At 43.5% G+C, this 22407-nt stretch overlaps 1 protein-coding gene across 3 annotated transcripts in view; it reads left to right on the forward strand.

The window, feature by feature from the left end:
* The first annotated feature begins 8779 nt into the window (after nt 1-8779).
* Nucleotides 8780-22407, forward strand: part of FER (FER tyrosine kinase) — a 412213-nt gene continuing 398585 nt past the window's right edge. For all 3 annotated transcript variants that reach the window (XM_074952926.1, XM_074952925.1, XM_074952929.1), the window contains exon 1: nt 8780-8875. The gene's annotated coding sequence lies outside the window, so the exon portion shown is untranslated. The remainder of the gene's footprint in view (nt 8876-22407) is intronic.

Genomic DNA, 22407 nt, shown 5'->3' on the forward strand with positions numbered 1-22407 from the left:
ACTGGGGGGCCATGCTGGGTACCCATAGCAGTGTTGCTGACTTGAAGGTATAAGTTGTCCCCAGATCTGAAATGGTTGTGGGTGAGGACAAATTTACAAAGCTCAGCCACCAGGTGTGCCATGGCCTCATCAGGGATACTGTTCCTGACAGCTTGTAGTCCATCCTCGTGTGGGATATTGGTGTAAAGAGCTTCTACATTCATGGTGGATAGGATGGTGCTTTCAGGAAGATCACCAATGCATTGTTGTTTCCTCAGGAAGTTGGTGGTGTCCCGAAGATAGTTAGGAGTGCTGGTAGCGTAGCATCTGAGGAGAGAGTCCAAATAGCCTGATGATCCTGCTGTAAGAGTGCCAATGCCTGAGATGATGGGGCATCCAGGATTTCCAGGTTTATGGCTCTTGGATAGCAGATAGAATACCCCTAGTCAGGGCTCTAGGGGTGTGTCTATGGAGATTTGTTCCCGTGCTTTAGCAGAGAGTTTCTTGAGCAGATGTTGTAGTTTCTTTTGGTACTCCTCAGTGGGATTGGAGGATAGTGGCCTGTAGAATGTGGTGTTGGAGAGTTGCCTGGCAGCCTCCTCTTCATAATCCGACCTGTTCATGATGACTACAGCACCTCCTTTGTCAGCCCCTTTGATTATAATGTCAGAGTTGTTTTTGAGGCTGTGGATGGTGTTGCGTTCTGTACAGCTGAGGATATGGTGCAAGTGATGCTGTTTGTTCACAATTTCAGCCTGTGCACATCTGCGGAAGCCCTCTATGTAGAAGTCCAGTCTGTCATTTTGACTGTCAGGAGGAGTCCAGGCAGAATTCTTCTTCTTGTAATGTTGGTAGGAGGGTTCCTGTAGGTCAGTGCTCGGTTCAGTGGTGTGGAAAATATTCCTTGAGTAGGAGACGGCGAAAGTAGGCTTCCAGATCACCGCAGAACTGTATCACGTGTGTGGGGTGGGCTGGGGCAGAAAGAGAGTCTCCGAGATAGGACAGTGTCTTCTGCTGGCTAAGTGTGTGGTTGGATAGATTAACAATATTGTTGGATGAGTTAAGGGTACCACTCTTGTAGCCCCTGTGACATTAGGAGTTTAGATAGTTTAATGTCCTTTTTCCTCTGTAGAGAAGTCAAGTGTGCATTGTAAATGGCTTGTCTTGTTTTTGTAAAGTCCAGCCATGTGGAATTTTGTGTGGAAGGTTGGTTTTGTATGAGTCTCCAGTTTTGAGAGCTCATTCTCTTAGAGCACCCTGCCCTTGGGACCAGGTGAGAAGGTATGGGATATAGGGCTGGCAGACAGTGTGGGGCACACAGGGCTTCTGGGAGGTCACAAACTAGGGTTTCAGAATGGTTAGTTTGGGGAACAGACTGGGGCAGGTGCACAGGAGCTAGTGGGATGACAGGGGCTGAATGGGAGTGTGGGTGCAGGGCCACATGGGGACAAATGGGAGGGTAAGTGGGAGTACAGGGTCACGTGTGGATGGAGGGATGGAGTGCAGGGCCACATGGTGACAGGGGAGTGCAGGGACACATGGGAATAGAGGCAGATGTGCCTGACTGAATGGGAGATGCTAGGGGTCAGTCAGGCCTGGGGGAGACTCCCCAATTCCCTAACAATCCATCCCCCCAACCTGTTCGATATTTCTCCCATCCACACCCAACAACCCTCCAGGTAGACTCCCAGGCTCCTTCCCAGCAATTACTTCTCTCTCCCTGAGCTCCTCTGTTACCCCTGACTACTCCAAGCCTTTGCACTGCTTTTAAGGGGTGCGGGAAATATGTTTGTGTATTGTAGTTTCAATGAATTATTACTCAAAGTTCTATATTAATATGCCTAGTAAGGAATCTATTTGTCAAAAAACACTTCCTGAATCTTTTTTGTTGTCTGTATTGTTACAGACATACTAGTTGACAGAAATTTTAAAATAAATTACCAAAATAATTGAAACTGGCATGATTATATTGTGTTATTCTGACAAATAAAATATGCAAATTTTTAAAATATTGTGCACAGAATTTTTAACTTTTTGGTGCAGAATTCCCTCCAGGAGTACTTCTGGGAGAATGGACCAAAGGGGAAGTTTACTTCTAATTTGTATGTTGCTGCACAAGGCTGTACTGGTGAACCGGTAGAGGAGACCCAATCAATAACACACTGGTGCTTATAAACTTGGAACTGTCCAGCCTGTTTGCAGTGGTCCAAAAGGACAGAGAAGGGCACCTGTGACAAAACTCCTGGCACCAACAGCCTTTCAGCCACTCACGCTCTCTTCTCTGGGCTATGCCAGCCCTAACTTCACCCTTGAATTGTTCCCTGTGGTATCAAGCCCCTGAAACTGACTATTCATAGAAATTCCAGATCCTCTACATCCAAAGGTGGAGTGTACCCCAGTTTTACCTGAAACTACCTGTAAACCACACAGCACTTATGATAAAACAGAAGTAGGTTTATTTAAGAAAGAATAAAGATTTAAATAGAAAGAAGAAAGAGTGCTGGAAGCAAATGTTTACAATACAAAATAAAATAATCAAATGTGAACCTGTGGCTATACTTAAGCAGTAGTTACCTATTGTATCTAATACAGATTTTCCTCACCACCCCACCTGCCCCAAGTTCAGTATTTTCTCAATAACAAGGATCCCAAATTTTCATGAAAGTACCCTTGCTCCTCAAGTGGTTTCCTCAGTGAATGAATAGTGCCTTTTCCTACACTTTGTTATACTGAAAACAGTATTTTGTTTCCATTCACAGCCAGGGCAAAACTCAGTCTATTGTAATGTTCCTTTTTTACCTCTAAGAGGTTTTGATTGTTTGGTGATGCCTCTGATGATTTTCCACTAAGGCCTTGGCTACAGTTGTGAGTTACAGCGCAATAAAGGAGCCCTGGGCGCACTAGCTCACTGCCTGTCCACACTGGTAAGGCACGTAGGGCGCTCTGACTCCATGGCTACAGCACTGCTGGTACTCCACCTTGGCGAGTGGAATAACGTTTGCTGTGCCCCCGCTGGAGCGCTGCGGCACCAGTGTGGACGCCCTGGTCCTATAGTGCACTCTGATTGGCCTCCAGAAGTGTCCCACAATGCCTGTGCTAGCCACTATGGTCATCACTTTGAACTCTACCGCCCTGCCCTCAGGTGACCAACCATCAGACCCGCCCTTTAAATTCTCTGGGAATTTTGAAAAATCTCTTCCTGTTTGCTCAGCCAGGCGTGGAGTGCTTTCAGCGAATCTTTCCAGGTGACCATGCCTCCACGCACCAGGCAAGTCCCAGTATGGAGCAATGGCGAGTTGCTGGACCTCATCAGTGTTTGGGGGGAGGAAGCTGTCCAGTCCCAGCTGTGCTCCAGCCATAGGAATTACGATACCTTCAGGCAGATATCAAGGGACATGATGGAAAGGGGCCATGACTGGGATGCAGTGCAGTGCAGGATTAAAGTGAAGGAGCTGCAGAATGCCTACCACAAAGCCCGCGAGGCAAACCGCTGCTCTGGTGCTGCCCCCGCAACCTGCCGTTTCTACAAAGAGCTGGATGCGATACTTGGGGGCAACCCCACCTCCACTCCGGGGACCACCATGGACACTTCAGAGCCCAGTGCAACAAGGCAGGAGGAGGAGGAGCAAAGCGGGAGCGAGGGTGCTGAGGCGGAGGAAGACACCCCGGAATCCCTAGATGCATACAGCCAGGAGGAAGGTAGCCAGTTGCGGGGGCCGGTGCTTGGGGAAGGACAAACACGAAAGGAGATTCCTGGTAAGCGGCTTTTATTTTGGGAAGGAAGTTATTCGGTGCGGACTTTTGGGGCGAGGAGGGTTAGGGCTGCATGCATGCCTGGATGCGGAATAGGGCGTTGATGTGCTCTCTCACATTGCAGTAATCGGCCTCAGCGATCTCTTCAAAGGTCTCATCCAGAACTTGGGCAATGCGCTTGTGCAGGTTTCTCGGGAGAGCCACTGTGGTCCTTGTCCCAGTCAGGCTAACTTGTCCATGCCACTCTGCTATGGGGGGTGGGGGGACCATTGCTGCACACAGGCAAGCTGCATATGGGCCAGGGCGGAAGCCGCATTGTAGTAGAAGACCCTCCCTTGCTTCCCAGGTCACCCTCAGCAGCGAGATATCTTCCAGGATGAACTCCTGTGGAAAATGTGGGGACAGTGTTCAGTATAGGGGCCCCCTGCCGCTGTTGGCTCTCCCCAAGGCACAGAAACCCAGAGGACAGTACAGCTGTGAAACAATCAGTCACGCTTGACCCTGTGCTTACTCACCATTTTGGGGCTCCCGTGGGTTATGTGCGCTCACTTTGGGACGGGCAAATTATGCTATTGTGTAGACTGTGCTTGCCCTTAAGTATGGGGGAATCATTGCTCTGTCTGGTGTGAACAATGCTGCCTCTGTTAAGTGTTGAATTTTGCCTTTACAGATGCAAGCTTGAAATCTCAGCCGTCCATGTTATCACCGGCTGAAAGACTCCAAAGAATCAGAAAGAGGCCACGTAGAAGCAAGGAAGACATGTTGCATGAAGTAATGCAGCATTCAAGTAATGAAAATCAAAAAGTGCAGGAGTGGCAGGAGAGTGAAAGGAGGGTCCGCCAGCAGAATGCGGATCGCCGGCACCAAAGCACGGAGCAGCTGCTAAGCATCATGGAGTGCCAAGCAGACTTGATACAGGCGCTGGTAGCAATGGAGGCCGAGCACTACCACGCACCCCCCCCCCCCCCGCAGCCCTTGTCCCAAAACTCTTTCCCTTGTGCCCCCATGTCACCTCCAAACCACTTTCCCCAACATCCGGCTTCTTACCACCACCAGCTGCCTCCAACACCTGTAGCTTCACCACCCAGCCCTGAAAACTACGATCCTTACTCACTGCATTCAACCCCCATCACCATGCAGTATAGCCATCCTGAAGTGCAGCACTCAGTGCATAGTACTCCACATAGGACATATGCAAATCTGTGATGGTACCGTTCTCCACCCCCTTGCCCTTTCTGTTTCCCAAGCAATTGTGTCTCTTTTCAATAAATGAATTTTCTTTTCAATTTTTTGGCTTTGAAAACATTCTTTATTATTGCACAAAGTAAAAGATACCTTAGCCCAGGAAAGAAACAGGCACTGCAAGTCAGCGTAGCAAACACAGATTCCTACTAACATTGGAACCACTGCACTTCACTCCCGTGCAGGGCACCAGACATTACTGGTGGCTTTCAGCCTCAAATTGCACCAAGGCATCCCTAATCCTTGCAGCCCCGTGCTGGGCCCCTCTAATAGCCCTGCTCTCTGGCTGTTCAAATTCAGCCTCCAGGTGTTGAACTTCCAAGTTCCATGCCTGAGTGAATCTTTCACCCTTCTCTTCACAAATGTTATGGAGGGCACAGCATGCGGATATAACTGTGGGGATCCTGTCATCGGCCAGGTCCAGCTTCCCATACAGAGAGCACCAGTGGCCCTTTAAATGGCCAAAAGCAAATTCCACAGTCATTCTGCCCCGGTTCAGCCTGTTGTTGAACCGCTCCTTGTTGCTGTCAAGGCTCCCTGTGTAGGGTTTCATGAGCCATGGCATTAAAGGGTAAGCAGGGTCTCCAAGGATCACAATGGGCATTTCGACTTCCCCTATGGTGATCTTTATAGATGTCAGTGACACACATTTTTTTTCATATTCAGCATACGGTGATTTTCATATTTTGGTGACTTTTTGGGGGGCGGGGGAGAAGTTTGATGAATTTTTATTCTTATGGACTTGACTCATAGAGTGTAGGAAGACAACAGGCCAGTTTCATTATCTTGGAAAATGATCTCCTCCTTGTTTGCTACAGATCTTTGAGTCTGGCCATTGTACTAGTACAGTGTGTATACTGCTTTCTCTGGTACACTTTTGCAATAAAATCATTATAATGCACTAGTTCAGTTAAAAATAGTTAGGAAGATCCTGTTCTACACTTTGGAGTGTAAGATACTTGCAGCTGAACTCAATAACTTGTCAGGTCCAGCTGCTAGATATAAAAGGAGATGGAAGTAAGCAAGATGTGGGAGAGCCAGCAATGGGTGAATGTTGTGCCCATTGGTGGACTCCAGAAAGGGAGAGGTTGTTTTTATACATTTACATATTAAAAAAAAATTGGTAGCAGGAAGGATGTTTATCTGAACTTGTGTATGCCTTTTTAAAAGGAAAGCCTTTTTTTGTTGAACTATTATATCTCACACAGGGGAGAACTTAAAGCTTCTTTGGGTGGTTTGTTTTGGCTTCTCACACCATGTTGCTGTGAGATGTCTTTTATAGGTCGCAACATAAACAGAATTTACATTCTCCACTGGTATATAGCCACTTTGACAATCAGCATTCTACCAGAGGTTCCTTTTTTTTTTTCAGGATAGAATGTGAAAAATAATGTATCAGTTGAAACTATAAATGGAATAGAGATAACCAGAATGTTATTTTGGCAGGGTACTTGGAAGAACATCCTATCTCTTGTGAAAAGTGCTTAATATTGTTAATCATCACAGGTGGTCAGGAGTTCAGTTTAATGCTTCATCATATAATTTTAGTAGTGTGGAAATTCTATCCTAAACAGTAGAGAGTAAGTGGTAGAATCCACTTTCCTTCTAAATACCCATAATAGTACTACTAGCACTCTTTGCACTAATGATGTATTATATAGACAGCATGATTGTATTGTTATATTGCCAATAGTCACATTCACTAGAATCTAATGATGTGTACATGACTTCAGCTAGGTTAGCATAACAATTAATTTGTAGTAAGCTAACTGAACCTGGTGAAAAGTATAGTATGTCAGATTTACCCATTTTATAGTAATAACATGAAAAAGTCAGAAAAAATGGTTTTCTGTAAGGCATCTACTGCTCTTTAATTAGCATAATACAACATACATGGAATTAAACAGTTTATTAGTCTGCCTTTTAAGTGCAATATGGAAATGGAAAGTGCAGCTTCAGGGCAGAAAATTTTTGTCAGTAACTCTAAGTGCAGTAAATGAGTGTGCAGTAAGATCTACTTATTAAAGAATCCGTTCTCAGTCCTTCTGGGGAATTTACAGCAATGTATTACATTCATTATCTGCCTACTTTTGTAGGTGAAGCTGCAGTGTATTTCAGAGTCCAGGTGAGAGAAGGACATTATAGTGAGAGAAGGGAAGCTCGGAGAAGTTAGCCTAAGATGAACTTGAAGAAAAGATGAATGTGCAAGCCTCTCCTTCACCATCTTTGCACACCCCTGCACTTCCCTCCAAGAGAGTGTAGAGTAACTGTGGCCTGTCACTCTGACTCTCCCATCACGAATGAGAGTTCTAGTCATCTCAGCTGTGAGTAGGACACAAGAACCATTTCCTGTAAAAGTAAAAATCAAGACTTTTCCTCTTATAAACCTGTAGTGTCGACCCAGCATAGCAGTATAATTATGTTACTCAGGGGTGTGAAAAATCCATACCCCTGAGGGTATGTCTTCACTACCATCGGATTGGCAGGCAGTGATCGATCCAGTGGGGATTGATTTATCACGTCTAGTCTAGACGCGATAAATCCACCCCCGAGCGCTCTCCCGTCGACTCCTGTACTCCAGCGCTGCGAGAGGTGCAGGCAGAGTCAACAGGGGAGTGGCAGCAGTCGACTCACCGCGGTGGAGACACCATGTTAAGTTGTTCTAAGTACATCGACTTCAGCTATGTTATTCACATAGCTGAAGTCGCATAACTTAGATCGAGCCCCCTCCCCCCGGTGTAGACCAGGGCTGAGTCACATAGTTATACCAGCCTAACCCCCAGTGTAGCCAGTGCTATGTTGGTGAGAGAGCTTCTCCCTTTGACATCGTTACCGCCTCTTGAGGCAGTGGACTAACCACCAATGGCAGAAACTCTTCTGTCAGCATAGGAGCATCTTCACTTAAGTGGCAGTGGTGCAGCTGCTCCAGTGCAACATTTTAAGTGTAGACCTACCCTTACTTTTGGTTACAGTATGCAGTGGAGACTATCTTCTGTGCATGAGATATCCTGGCATTCCTTGCGCAGCATGCTTTGTTCTGTGGCTTACTCTCACAACTCTATCTCCAGTCTATTTCTCTTTGTCCCAAGCTGTTGGGTGTTTTTCTTTAAATGCAGGCTCCCTGAGGTAAAGGATTCACATCCCAGTTCACCTGAGTGGCAGTGAAAGTTTTTAACGCTTTACATTATTCCTGAATGCACAGGAAAGGAACAACCCTGACAAGGCAAATAAACCGAACTCCCCATTCAGTTACCTCCAAAATATTGATTTTTGGGCAGGCCTGAGTCACATCTTGAAAGGCCTGGAGCTAGGGTGACCAGATATCCTGATTTTTTGGGAACAGTCCTGATATCTGGGGCTTTGCTTTATATGGGCACTTATTACTCTCCACCCCCTCTCCAGTTTTCACACTTGGTATCTGGTCACCCTACCTCGGGCAGCTACTGACTGCATTACCTAGCTCCTGCTGGGGAACTAGGCAGGTGAGTCCTAGTTTCAGGCCACCCAGCAGAAGCAGGAGGAGGAGGACCCCCACCTCTGCGGGATTAGAACCCGGATGACTGTCCCCCACCAACCCCTAGACCAACGCCGTCGCCAACCTTCAGAACGCACCGCATACAACGGCCGGCGCAGACAGAGGCCACGCCCTCCTCACGTCTTCCAGTGTTCCGCCCACTAGACTCCTCTGCCAATCGCCTTGCTTCCTGTGGAGCAGGGGCGGGAACGGCAGGTCATTCCTTTCTACGGAATTGGTTGCTGGACCAAGAGTGTCACAAGGGGGCGGGGTTCATGTGGATTGGCTGTCGAGTGGCGAGAGGTCCGCGCTGATTCGTTGGCGGCGCTCACGGGACGCTGGCGGGGCTGTGACGTCGCGCTGTGGTAGAGGGGCTCGGCTTGTCAGGTAGGAAGGTGCCGCGCGCGGCGCGGTTCGGCGGCCCCGAATCCCGGCAGCGGGGCTTGGGTGGGACAGCGAGGTGGGAAGGGGACCGGAGGGGTGGCCTCTGTTCCCGCCTGGGCCTCGTCTGCGGGGCTGTTGCGGGACAGGATGGGGGGCGGCTAGGCCCAGCTCGCTGAGTTACCTGCAGCCGGGCAGGGGCGGCGGCAGCCGGGTCCCCTGGCCCGTGGGGCGCCTGCGAGCACCCGGTGCCGCTTGTCAGCCCGTGTCCAGCGAGCGACGCCCGACCCGGCTTCTCCCGAAGCGAGGGTCGGTGTGTGCCCCGCCCTTTCCAGCCTCGTCAGTGTCGCCCCCACTCCTGGCCTGAGCGGCGGCGGGAGAACGCGGGGTGCGGGCGTCGCTGCGCGCTGGCCGGGGGTCTGCGCACGAGGGTGAGGCGTTGCTGGGTGTCAGCCCGTGGGGGGTGCTTGTGTATTTGTTTCAGCCTTCCTCCTCTGCCAAGGTGCTTCACTCCACAGCTGCTCCTTCGCCCCCTTTAGTGCACGGCCCCCTTCCCCTCCCCTTTCTGCTTAGCGAAACGCGCCCCCCCAGTTGTGGAGCTCATGTGCCATTAATTGTACCCTTGCTTTGTTCGCGCTGCTGGTGTGCTACAACCCTAGTTGTTCAGACTGTAGGCTCTTGGGAGCAGGGACTGGGTACTGCTGCTTGTGCAGTGCCCAGCACAATGGGACTCCATTCTAGATTGGATCTTGGGCACTATTTTAATAAACAGTAGTAATAGGCCTAGGGTTCTGAGTGGGGACGGGGATAGGGTGCGGGGATGAGCCTGAGAAAGTTCTTTGCAAAGGAAAAGGGAAAAGTTGAAGCCTGCTGATTTTTGACCCCAGGCTCCTAACTGTTACAATCAAAATAGAGAACAAATCTAGCTGCTCCTAACACTAAAAATTCTGGACCTTGATGAATTCCTGTGGATGAACACTGCAAAAACCCACGTGCAGCTTACTCTTGATAATTGTCTTCAAACCCAAATTTTCATCACAAACCTGCATGAAGTGTTTTAGATGTTGTCAGTCTGAGGTTATGTTAAAATAAAATAAATGGCACTGTAGTGAAAGCAAAGGCAGAGAAATTATGTCCATGTAAAATAGATTCAAACAATAGCTACTGACAAAGTTGGGCAGATGCATTTTGTTTAGATTAGAATGAAATTTGTTTCAAACTAAAAAACAGTGAATATTTTCAAACAGAATATTCGTGGAACCTTATTAAGAAACAAAGATGTGTTCTCCAGAAGATTAGATTTATTATTGGCATAGCACAGTCAAGGTACATGGTGCTTTTAAATAATAAGTGAAAGGTCCCTGCCTTGAGCAGTTTAGAATTAAAGCATGTGATAAACAAGGAGAGAGGTATGGGGAGGCTGAGTTGCAATAGTGAATGATCACGGAGTAAACATATAGTAACACATGCATCTGGTAAATTCCTCCTTTTTGTTCTCTGTGTAATCAACTTGAATATATTGTCTACAATGAATTTATGGGTGGAGGTTATTGCTGGAAGGCTAACATGAAAGAAGTGACCTTTGAGGAGATCTTTGGACTAGAAGAGCAAGTTTGTGTGGTTGTATAGGGTCAGCAACAGTACTTTCAGAGGTCATCTCTTAAACATTAGATTAATTTAAAAAAACCCCCAATACCTTTGCTTGATCTAAATTAAATATGTATATAGTATATACAAAATAGCAAATTAAGGATTATTAGATTACAAGATTTTAGGTAATTTATGTACAAAATTATTTTCTGTTTCTTGTATTAGAAGTCACTGTTTCAAAAACTCTGATCTCATAGATTCAATCCTACGTCTCTTTTATTTGTATTATGATAGTGCCTGGAGATTGCAGTCAGGATTGAGGATCCTATTATGAAAAGATGCTGGACAAGTTTGGGTACTCAAGGTTCCTGTCATGAAGAATTTACAGCCTAATAAAACAGGAAGTAAAAAGTGGGTGTAACAATTAGTTGAAGAGAAGGGGGAGGCAGGATGTGCGTTAAATACGGGAAGGAGGATTTAGGTCCGTGGTTCTCAAGCTCTCCCATATGAAGACCCTATGTTAGAATAAGAAATTCTCTTTCCCACAAATTTCAGGACCCATGATCCCATTTAGAAAAGGGAGGTAGTTGTAACTCCCTAAAACAAGGACGGGGAAGGAAGGAAATGTAGGTGGAAGGCAATGACAGCCCCTGTGTTGAGGAATGCTATGATTTACTTGTTCCAATGCAAATTCTGTCCTTGATTTGCTTATATATAGCTTCTCCTGCTGGAGTATCACATGTTAATTTGAATATTGGACATTGGTTCAGTGCTGTGAGTGTACAACTCTTTCCCTCAAGCCTCGACTCTGATCGTTTTGTTTCTCATCTATTTATGGTGATATATACGGCAAGGTCCAAGCTTAAAGTGGTGTGATCTTTTACTCTATACTGCTGACTTAATGTTAATGTCATAGAATAAATTAATTTTAATGAGAGATTAGAAAGAAGAAAAGTGATAAAAAAGTGAGCATTCTGTGAGAGATGTAGAAAGTACAGTGTAGGTAAGGGTGGAATTTTTAGAAGCTCAGACTTTATGCAAAAGGAAAGAGAGAGCTAACTTACTAAACTGGACCAGAAGTGGATAATATAGCGCCCACTGAATTCATACAAACTTTGAAATGTATGCCTGTACTTTTCACGGACTTCTTTAATTTAGCATATTATTTTGTAGCATGAGGAGGAACGGTGTCTTGCTAGTGGGAGGTAGGTTGACACAGGATTCTTGCCTTGGGCAAGTATAGATTGATCCTGTTTTCCCCCTGTGCTGAATCTCATGTTACTCTCCACATTGCCGTTTCCTCTTGCTGTCAGTCGCTCACCTCGTGTTTGAACTGGGAACCAACAGGGTGAAGTAAGGTATGTTTCCCAGTCATGCTGGGGGCACGGAAAAACTGGCGTAAAGCCCAGACAGAGCTACTTCATGCAGGGAGGTAGCCTAGTTGCATGAGGTCATCTGTTTACAGGGAGGAGTCTGTTAGCGTGTGGGAAGTGGGCTTAGAGAAGGGAAAGGGGTTCCTTTTATTGACAGGTAGGTGGGAGAAGGAGAGAGTTTATGTAATGTACTTCCCTCTGGAGAAAATATTTGTTGTTCTTCCTACTAAATATTAAATTTTACTTTAAAGCCTCTGTTTTTATTACTGAACACTAAACACTAACTTAATTATAAACTGTTCTGATGTACTTATTTAGGAGTTGTATACAAACTACATTGTACTCACAGTTTTCTTAAAAATGGAGGAGAGAATTAAGACACATAAAACAAAGTGTTCACCGTCTCAAATCACAATAGAAAGCTCTCTGTTCTACAAAAATGTGCATATGGAATACATTTTTAAACAGCGAGAGGACTTAAAATAATTTATATTTAAATTAACATAGTATAGTTTTTATACTAGATTTTTATTATTACAGTTGCTCTTGCAAATGATTTTGTTTTTAAAGACTAAATATTCATGAAAATTAAAAAATTTTGTTTTTAAATTTGGTTCGGAGATTTCTTTGAGGTGAATATTAATATCCATGCAACATTAGCCTCAAAGTATAAACTTGTTAGTAAAGGCTTACAAAAATTAACTATAACACTTTATTTTGGCTCAAGATAAATTCCTTTTTTAAACATATTTCCATACTGGAGCTACAGCACACAATTTATAGAAAGGATTTTGAACAAGAGAGCTTTTAGGACCATCATCACTATTCTAATTTGCTGTCAGCATAACACTTAAGCTTAAAAGAATGAAGTGGAAAAACTAGGCTCTTTGATATCTTGTGTTGTCCTCTCCTGCAGGGCATTTCCTTTCTATCAGACCAAATATAAGAAGGCAGAGCAGCTGGTTTGGTTTAAGAGTTTTGTGCCAGTTTAGAAACTCTCATTCAGATGGGCTGCCTGCCTGTAGTCAACCACTCGACTTGGAGGCAAGAGGGAGCTTTCAACCCCTTTGTGTTTTTCTCATTCTCTGTGTGTGCTGTTTTGCTGCTTGTTCTGTCTCCATTTCTAAATTAGTTCCTAAGGATTGCTCTAGATCAGTGGTTCTCAAACTTGTACTCCTGACCCCTTTCACATAGCAAGCCTCTGAGTGCGACCCCCTTATAAATTAAAAACACTTTAACACCATTATAAATGCTGGAGGCAAAATGGGGTTTGGGGTGGAGGCTGACAGCTTGTGACCCCCCCGTGTAATAACCTTGCAACCCCCTGAGAGGTCCCGACCCTCAGTTTGAGAACGCTTGCTCTAGATTGCACCATTTGCCAATAGCCAAAGAGCGGTTATAGTCGATTTTGAACACCAGGGCACAAGAAAATCCTGGCCATGCCCCTTAGGCAAGCTCTAGGGATGGTTGTGGTAGTAGGACCTACTATGCTATGAGTGGATTTCCTGTCCCTGGGATGAGCCACCTGTGGTCACTTGCAGTGGCTTCATTGCTGCTTCGTGCTCGCGATGCTCCCCTAATGCAATGTGAAATCAGCTCCAGTTACTGGAGTACTGATTACAAACTAAAAGATTTTTCTTATACTTAGGTCTTCAGTTTGTTACATAGTGTAATAAATTTTCCTTTGACAATTCTACTGCTGAGTAAATAATTTTAATAATCTATAAGCAGTTAGAAATGTATCTATATCTTGAAGTCCAAAAATATTATATAAAACATTGGTTTTTTACAACTGTCCTGCCTCTGATTAATTCTAAGGGAGACTTCATACAAGCAAGATGCATAACTATGTGATTTTTCAATATATATTCAAGAAAAACATTTAAAAAGTTGCTTAAAGTCTGACATAGAGGAAGAAAAGGAGTACTTGTGGCACCTTAGAGACTAACCAATTTATTTGAGCATAAGCTTTCGTGAGCTACAGCTCACTTCATCGGATGCATCCGATGAAGTGAGCTGTAGCTCACGAAAGCTTATGCTCAAATAAATTGGTTAGTCTCTAAGGTGCCACAAGTACTCCTTTTCTTTTTGCGAATACAGACTAACACGGCTGTTACTCTGAAACCTGACATAGAGGAGTGAAAGTAGAAATATTTTCAGAGATAAACATTCGCCTCCCCCTGCTTAATTTGATTATGATTAGAAATGGAATTGAATATGGTATTTGTTAATCAACAGATCTGATACTCCTATGTGCTGTCATATTTAATACATTTTAATTCAGTTGGATTTTTCTGGATTGCACATCGTTGGAATTATTAATTATTTTGTCATTGCAGGACCAAATTCTGTTCTTGGATGTTTATAGAGATATTGGGCTCTGTAATCTTTATTTCTATGATGCCTGATCTAGAAAGATCCCAGTTTATAGCTGACTATTTGTGGAACTGACAGTTATGAGAAAAAAAGTTTTTAAAAAAAGCTCTTGATGAATTAGTGAATCTTGAAGTTAGAGACTAGATCTGGAATCCCACTGCCATTTCTACTGAAGCACTTTTCAGAAGTGAATTGCATTTTGAAAATCTTCCCATATTTGGAAGTTTTACCATTGACTTCACTGGCTAATGGAAGCCGAGTTAGGCCAGTGCAGAGTGCTCATTTAAATTATTGCACCCTTTCTTTCTTGTCTTTGGAAGTTTTCTTTTAAAGGTATGAAAATAGGATATTTCTATGGTGCGGGATAATAATTCTTACATGGCATAAAAAACTAATTCTAAAAATATTTTCCTATATGGTCCTTGCAGTAATGAGTATTTTGCATGTTGGTCTAATCTAGTGATACTCAAGACCTCAGTGCTTCAGGAGCCAGATTAGCAATCAGCATTACCTAAAGGAGTCATAGTAGTGTGAATTCATTGTTTCATTTACTCTTTTTCTTTATATATAGTTATTCTCACAGCAAAATGACTGACCAAGTATTCTACAATTGGCTGATAACATAGGAAAAGCATCCTGATTAGTTAATATTTTAGATTGGTTAATTAAATCGCACAATGTTTGACTATTATGTGCTGCAAAGAACTGCGGGAGATGCATTAAAGAGCTGCTTGCGGCTCTTGAGCCTCAGTCTTAAGTATTACTGGTCTAATCTCACTGTCATATATGAATGTTGTTCAGTATATATCAAACCACTTAATGTTCAGCATTATTTTAATATCTAAATTGCTTACCTACACTCTTAAAATCATATGCCCCCTCTGTTCGCTGGCTCTCCCTTCCCTGCACTCTCTTCACCTACTCCAAATTCCTGCTTGCTTTGTGCAAGTTAACTTTTCCTGTTTGTCTTGGGCAAGTAGACTTTCTCAAGCCTAGGTGGTAGGATTTCCTTTTCCTGATGTCACAATTACTTTTCAGGATAGAGTGAAATTCAGATTATATTCTCTCCTGTGCCTTTCTGGCTTGAATGTATTGTGAGGGCAAGCTGGTTTAGGCTGTTTATCATCTTGATTTATAAACAATACTTCATTGGATAATCCAGAACAAGTGTGATTTATTTACAGACCATGACAAAGAAGCAAAGCATGTATATGCAGTTTCATACAAGATAAACCTACATTAAAAGAATGGTAAGGTTTCACTGTGAAGCACTCTTCAGAAAATGAAAGCTGTCTGTAGCTTTGACTCTGCCCCCTTTTTCTTGAGTATTATGTGTTTTACTTTATATCCACATACTTTGTTTTATAACCATAGGACAATCTGTTTCAGTCAGATTGTTTGACAGGGAATGAGGCAAGCCTGCATAGTGAATTGATCTGTGGCCTCACTTAATGCAGTTGTATGCTCAGTGAAGCTGGTAGCTGTAACAGCCTCTCTTCAATCATTGTAAAAACCATATGGTGTATATAATGAATGTAATAGGTCTCTTGGAATAGGATGAATGGTGTTATGGATCACCCCAAAGAAGCTCAGTGTTCTGTTTTTGCCTAATCTGCAGACTTAGTTTCTCTGTGCCTTAGCTTTATATAAGTGAAATGGGGATAATGCAAATTCCCACTCTCAGCAGGATATCAGAAAAATTCAGGTGAGGTTACAATTACAGAAATCTCTAATGAAAGAGTTAAAACAAGCAACCCCCCCAAACTCTATTTGATCCAGTGTTGGAATGGTAAATGATGTATATGGCGGTTCACAGAGCATGGAGAAAAATACTGAACAGCAGTCTTGTTCACTGCGCATTATTAAACTTCTGTACTGATGAGGCAGGGGTCCTATAGAAAAAAGTCTTAAGTTATCATACCATATATCTTGATTGTACATAAGGAGATATATGTAAGGTTGCACTGTCAACCTTAAGTTTCTAACATCATGACATTTGAATGGCTTGCTGTAAAATCTCAACTTTTAAAATGTTTTGTAATTTTCTATATTTTTAAAATGGAAAAATGGTGAAACATAGAATTTCCACCATGTTCAATTATAGTTGCTCGACAGTGGGAGAAAGCTATATATGATCCAGTAAAAGTGTAATTAGTGAGGTTGTAACTCACTCCTGAGAATGAACCTACTATATATATTTCATCTGAAAGATAAAAAACAAATAGTTAAATCAAGCAGTAATAAGTTACTAGGACCAAATGATATTCACCCAAGAATTTTGAAGGAATTCATATATGAAGTTGCAGAACTACTAACTGGTATGTAATCCATCACTTTCATCAGCCTCTGTACCAGATGACTGGAGGATAGCTAATGTAATGCTGACTTTTTAAAAAGGCTGCAGAGGCAATTCTGGCAGATATGATAGAGGTGTATAAAATCTTGAATGGTGTGGAGAAAGTGAATAAGGAAGTGTTGTTTACCCCTTCACATAACACAAGAACCAAGGGATCAGCCGCTATTGGAAGACAGGATACTGGGTGAGATAGTCTGACCCAATATGGCCATTCTTATGTTTTTAACTTAAAACTAATGATAAAAATGACATTTTTCTATGCTTCAGCATACGTGTCTAGGCTTGTACCGTTGCTAACCTGGACATTCAAACAGTTATTCAAACTAAGTATTCTGCAGGATGCTTCTTACCTCACTTACATTTTGTATTTGCTGTATGCTATGCAGGTCTCCACTTCCTTTTCCAGGACTCCTTTGTCACACTGAAGGCAGAATCCAACCATTCTAATTTCTAACTGCTTTCTAATAGTTGAACCTGTCACTAACCAGCTTATGCAAATAAAGGTGCATCAGACCTATTTTTCACTGTATGCCAGGAAATTCTTCATAGTTGCCATGGGAATGTCTTAGGGTTATGGTGATCAGCTTTACATTACACAGGAGGTCATCATAGATGGCCATAATATTCCTTTCTGGCCTTGAAATTTTTAATCTAATCACGAAAAACTTAATTTTTTGTGGGGTAATTTTTGTGTTCACAAAACTGGGGGACTACTGTACTGGCTTGATCCGTATAGAATTGTACCTCAGTTTCTTCATGTACCATCTTTGCTAATCCTTTCTGGGGTGAAAAGAAATGCTAGTGCCAAATTTTGTGGTTATTTTCTTTGTGGAGGGGCAGGAGGGGGAGGAGAATATATCATGATGTATAGCAGAGGGATTCTACCTTGCATTATTTAATATACCAAAAAGCTATGTAAAAAGAACATAAAGGTTGGCCTTAATTTGGCTCCATGTGCTTATGCATAATGATAGTATGTGATCCTGTAATTAAATACTATTTTTTGCTTAGGGCCTCTGCTTCAGTCTATACATAGGATGGACGGTGCTTGCTTAGTGAGTAGAAATTCAATATTTTGTTCTCATTATTAAAAAGTGGTATATGCCTTTTTTCCTACAAACTGTTCAAACCCTTGTCTGGATACAGAACAGTTAATTTTCTTATGGGCTTTTCCATGATTTTCATTGCTATACTATCTGATTGCTTAAAAACATTTATTTTAACAACACACCAGTGAAGAGAGGGTAGTATCCACATTTTACTGATGGGGAACTGAGGCAAGGATACATTAAGATAAAAATATGCACCATTTTTGGATTTCCATTTTGAGATGCCCAAGACTAGAATTCTCAGAATACTTAGCATTATATAGCACTTCATATGTGAGTGTTCAGCTCATTTGCAAATCAGACGCCAGAGGGAACACACAACTAGTGACCACCTGTGAAAAGTTCGGTGTAAATGACTTACCCAACATCATATAGGAATTCTATTGCAGAGGCGTAGAATCAACTTCTCCAGGGTAACATTCAACTGTCTCATTCACTACACACCCTGTAACTTCTGAAACAAATGAGCAGGGCCCTACCAAATTCATAGCCACGAAAAACACATCACGGACTGTGAAATTTGGTCTTTTGTGTGTTTTTACCCTATACTATACAGATTTCACCAAGATGACCAACATTTCTCAAATTGGGGGTCCTGACCCAGACAGGAGTTGCAGGGAGTTGTGGGTTATTTTAGGGGGGTTGCGGTATTGCCACTCTTTCTCTCTGGCTGAGCGGCTGGAGAGCGGTGGCTGTTGGCCGGGTGGCCAGCTCTGAAGGCAGTGCCCCACCAGCAGCAGTGCAGAAGTAATGGTGACGATACCATACCATGCCACCCTTACTCCTGCACTGCTGCTGATGGTGGCTCTGCCTTCAGAACTGGGCTCCTGGCCAGCAGCCACTGCTCTCCAGCTGCCCAGCTCTGGAGGCAGCGCTGCTACCATCAGCAGCGCAGAAGTAAGGGTAGTAGTACTGCAACACCCCCTACAATTTGTGACCTACCTCCCCCATCCCCCCAACTCCTTTCTGGGTCAGGACCCTTACAATTACAACACTGTGAAATTTCAGATTTAAATAGCTGAAATCATGAAATTTACAATTTTAAAAATTCTGTGACCGTGAAATTGACCAAAATGGACCATGAATTTAGTAGGGCCCATATACAGAGTCAGAAATGACTAGTCAAATTAAAAGGACAGTTATTTTTAAAAAAAATTCTCTCAACTTTGACAATGAAAGCAAATATAAATAAAAAGTAAATTGGATTTAATAATGCTAAACTTGTTTAAGTAATTTTTTCATTAATGAGACACTGGCAGTATTTTAAGATTGAATAAAAATGTTTCCATTAGAGCAACCTCTACATAAAGTCTCCCTTGTCCTGCGTCTTGTGGAGGGTGAAATATTAAAGTCTGATTAGGAACACTGACCATTGCATATGGGAAGGGTCTTTCCTCGAGAAGGATGTGAAGCCACGAAAAGGAAAGTAACCAGGTATCATTGGTGTCCAGCCTATGTAACCCGTACAAGCAAATGCAAATTTAAAGACCCCAGGAGATACCTCTCCTTTGAAGATAAGCAGGAATTCTTACTCTGTTCTTCACTTGATCTAGAAAAGGATTCCAAGACAAGGGCAAAAGATTAAACAACTGATCTTTAATATTTAAATTCAGGAGATTAAGGATTCCGCATTAATTTTTTGTAAGGGTGATGCTAAGATGGGTTCACTGATTAAAGATATTGTTAGTGGCATTCTTCCTCAGAAGTCCTAATGAACAGGAAAGTAGAAAGGTCCCTGAAGAGGGACTTTATAGCATCAGGGGATGATGCAGGTTCCCAGTTCAGTGGGTGCACTCTGCCACTGCCTATTCCTACATGTACTGCCCAATGGCACCAACCACTTGCAGCAGCACCCTTTGCCTCATTACTGCAACCATAATCCCAGGCTGGTGGGAAGGGGAGGATGCTTGAGAGAGAATTTACGCTGCAGCAGTGGCTTCTGTCCCACGAGGCTGAGCCTGGCTCCCTGTTCGTGTATTGTGGCCTGGCACATAGGATCACAGTGCCACTCAGATTACGAAGTTTTAAAGTTTATTAGTAAATTGTATTTTATTAGTAAATTGAATTAAATCCAAGGCAAATGGAATAATATCATATCTAGTGTACAGGGTAGGCAACACCCAAGGTAGGTAGGTTAAACCTTTGTAGTTCTAGTCTTAGTAAATTGGAGATGATAGTTCAAGCATTCTGTGTCTGTCTTTCTATTATGGGCTCTGCCTTTTCCCCAAAGTCCCTTTGCCTGAAGTTCTAACTGTCAGTGAGACTATATTCTAATCCTCTCGTCTAAGGGTCTGTCATTTATACTCTCAGTTCTTTTGAAGTCTATGTATGAACACTAGTACCTAGTAACTGCTAATCTGGCATAGATAATACAACTGACTTTGAAGCCAATATACCTTCCTCACTATATGTCCCAATTTTATTTAGTAATAAAGATGATTCGGGTTTCATGAGCAAAGGTTTTTTCATCTCCTTTTATTTAAGAGACATATATCAAAGTAATTCCAGGAATTTTTTAAATGCCACTTGATTATGATGACATCTAGATGGTATAGTGTAGGCCTGTTTTCATAATGAAGAATAAATAGGCAGGGGATGGGGTGTGTCAGAGAGGGTCCATGTCTGTGAAATTGCTGCCTTCTGCACAGGGATGGGGTGTGAGGAGTCAGAGAGGGCCCAGTCTGGTAGCTCCAGGGTATTTCTACCTGGTATTAAACTGTAATTTTGCGTTAGTTGATGAACACTTAAAGCGGCTATGGAATCATAGAATATCAGGGTTGGAAGGGACCTCAGGAGGTCATCTAGTCCAACCCCCTGCTCAAAGCAGGACCGATCCCCAATTAAATCATCCCAGCCAGGGCTTTGTCAAGCTTGACCTTAAAAACTTCTAAGGAAGGAGATTCTACCGCCTCCCTAGGTAACACATTCCAGTGTTTCACAACCCTCCTAGTGAAAAAGTTTTTCCTAATATCCAACCTAAATCTCCCCCACTGCAACTTGAGACCATTACTCCTTGTTCTTTCATCTACCACTGAGAACAGTCTAGAGCCATCCTCTTTGGAACCCCCTTTCAGGTAGTTGAAAGCAGCTATCAAATCCCCCCTCATTCTTCTCTTCCGTAGACTAAACATCCCCAGTTCCCTCAACCTCTCCTCATAAGTCATGTGTTCCAGTCCCCTAATCATTTTTGTTGTCCTCTGTTGGACTCTTTCCAATTTTTCCACATCCTTCTTGTAGTGTGGGGCCCAAAACTGGACACAGTACTCCAGATGAGGCCTCACCAATGTCGAATAGAGGGGAACAATCACGTCCCTCGATCTGCTGGCAATGCCCCTACTTATACATCCGAAAATGCCATTGGCCTTCTTGGCAACAAGGGCACACTGTTGACTCATATCCAGCTTCTCTTCCACTGTAAACCCTAAGTTCTTTTCTGCAGAACTGCTGCCGAGCCATTCGGTCCCTAGTCTGTAGCAGTGCATTGGATTCTTCCGTCCTAAGTGCAGGACTCTGCGCTTGTCCTTGTTGAACCTCATCAGATTTCTTTTGGCCCAATCCTCCAATTTGTCTAGGTCCCTCTGTATCCTATCCCTCCCCTCCAGCTTATCTACCTCTCCTCCCAGTTTAGTGTCATCTGCAAACTTGCTGAGGGTGCAATCCACGCCATCCTCCAGATCATTAATGAAGATATTGAACAAAACCGGCCCGAGGACCGACCCTTGGGGCACTCCACTTGATACCGGCTGGCAATTAGACATGGAGCCATTGATCACGACCTGTTGAGCCCGACAATCTAGCCAGCTTTCTGTCCACCTTATAGTGCATTCATCCAGCCCATACTTCTTTAACTTGCTGGCAAGAATACTGTGGGAGACCGTGTCAAAAGCTTTGCTAAAGTCAAGTAACAACACGTCCTCTGCTTTCCCTTCATCCACAGAGCCAGTTATCTCGTCATAGAAGGCAATTAGATTAGTCAGGTATGAGTTGCCTTTGGTGAATCCATGCTGACTGTTCCTGATCACTTTCCTCTCCTCTAAGTGGTTCAGAATTGATTCCTTGAGGACCTGCTCCATGATTTTTCCAGGGACTGAGGTGAGGCTGACTGGCCTGTAGTTCCCAGGATCCTTCTCCTTCCCTTTTTTAAAGATGGGCACTACATTAGCTTTTTCCAGTCATCTGGAACCTCCCCCGATCGCCATGAGTTTTCAAAAATAATGGCCAATGGCTCTGCAATCACATCTGCCAACTCCCTTAGCACTCTCGGATGCAGCGCATCCGGCCCCATGGACTTGTGCTCGTCCAGCTAGTCCCGAACCACTTCTTTCTTCACAGAGGACTAGTCACCTCCTCCCCATGCTGTGCTGCCCAGTGTAGCAGTCTGGGAGCTGACCTTATTCGTGAAGACAGAGGCAAAAAAAGCATTGAGTACATTAGCTTTTTCCACATCCTCTGTCACTAGGTTCCCTCGCTCATTCAGTAAGGGGCCCACATTTTCCTTGACTTTCTTCTTGTTGCTAACATACCTGAAGAAACCCTTCTTGTTACTCTTAACATCTCTGGCTAGCTGCAACTCCAGGTGTGATTTGGCCTTCCTGATTTCACTCCTGCATGCCCAAGCAATATATTTATACTCATCCCTGGTCATTTGTCCAATCTTCCACTTCTTGTAAGCTTCTTTTTTGTATTTAAGATCAGCAAGGATTTCACTGTTAAGGCAAGCTGGTCGCCTGCCAT

This window comes from Natator depressus, chromosome 5 (assembly GCF_965152275.1).
Source record: "Natator depressus isolate rNatDep1 chromosome 5, rNatDep2.hap1, whole genome shotgun sequence".
In the NCBI taxonomy this organism is placed as follows: domain Eukaryota; kingdom Metazoa; phylum Chordata; order Testudines; family Cheloniidae; genus Natator; species Natator depressus.